Raw genomic sequence first — 1,518 nt, 5'->3', positions numbered from 1 at the left:
TCTGTGGAAGCCGGCAGGAAGTGGCGCGAGGGAGCCGTTTACGGCGGGCCTCGTGGGCTGCTTCCGTCCGTCACTTACGGCCGTCGCCGGGAAACCCCGGAAGTGAGGGCGGGAGGCAGGCGGGAAGAAGCCGCGTGAGGCCGAGCGCGCGGGAGGGGTTCGCGGTGCGCAGACGCAGGGGCTCTTTTGCGCTTGCGCGGAGGGGCCTCAGTCTCCCGCCGCCCCAGAACCGCTGGGTCAGCCGGCAGTGCCGGCCGTTATCTGTGGCAGGGGCTCTCTGCTGGCTTCGTTGTAGCCCGGGGGCCCGGTGGGGCACGTCTCCGCGGGGCAAGAGGGCTGGGGAGTGCTTGTCTGGGTCAGGGCCTGTGTTGTATTGTCGGGGGAGCGGCAGTGAAGAGACTGCGAGGCGAGGTGAGTGCGGCAGGCTCCCAGGCCAGCCCCGCGGTGGAAACAGAACCCGGAGTCGCCGGGCGCGGTGAGGATGGAACTGGGCTGAGTGAGATTCCACAGATCCTCCCACCCGGTGTCTGTCGCGCACCCAGCACCGCGGTAAGGAGGACTTTGCGGCGGGAACTTGCCACTCCCGCTGGCCTCAGCCTGCGTGGCTTCCGCGTCGTGGAGCGCCCGCGGCCGACCTCCGGCGACTCGCTTGCCAGACTGCCCGCCTTCCTGAAAGGAGCAGTGATGTAACTTCCAACACGAATGTGGACGTTAAGAGACGTCCAAACCTGTAGGGAATTTTTATGAGTTTATTTGCGCCAAACTGACAGTTGCGGGGGAGCAGAATCTCAAGGAATTGAGAAGGTGCTCTGGAGAGTGGCAGCTGAGCAGCTGATTTTATACATTAAAACAAAAGGAGGAGCGGCCCGGAGGGTTACATGCAGTCCCCTGGTGGTAGGTGAAGGGAGTTGGAGAAAACAAAGCGAGGAGATGATCTGGGACTGGATAAAAAGGCAAAATAGAGAAACATGTACTTTTGCCTTCGCGGGCACGGGAGAGTTAGCATGTACAGCACGTAGAGATCGTGTGTGGGGAACAAGGTGACGTTGAGGGGTTCTTGCCCTGTGGGGTCCAGGCAAGATTATCCTCACCTTTCTTTCTTTCTTTCTTTTTTTGTATGTTATCCTAGCCCTGGCCGGGTAGTTCGGTTGGTTGGAGCATCGGCTGGTTCACCAAGATTGCGAGTTCGACTCCCCGTCAAGGCACATAACTAGTTTTCCGGTTCCATCCCGGGTCCAGGGCGTGTACAGGAGGCAACCAATCGATCTTGCTCTCACATTGATGTTCCTCTCTCTCCTTCTCTCTCTAAAGATCAATAAAAGCATATCCTGGACCAGTGATGGCAAACCTTTTGAGCTCGGCGTGCCAGCATTTTGAAAAACCCTAACTTAACTCTGGTGCCGTGTCACATATAGAAATTTTTTGATATTTGCAACCAGAGTAAAACAAAGACTTATATTTTTGATATTTATTTTATATATTTAAATGCCATTTAACAAAGAAAAATCAACCAAAAAA

Source organism: Myotis nattereri (genome assembly GCF_964212035.1).
Source record: "Myotis nattereri genome assembly, chromosome: 5".
Lineage (NCBI taxonomy): Eukaryota > Metazoa > Chordata > Mammalia > Chiroptera > Vespertilionidae > Myotis > Myotis nattereri.
The sequence above is the reverse complement of the archived record's forward strand: the minus strand, read 5'-3'. Positions refer to the sequence as shown.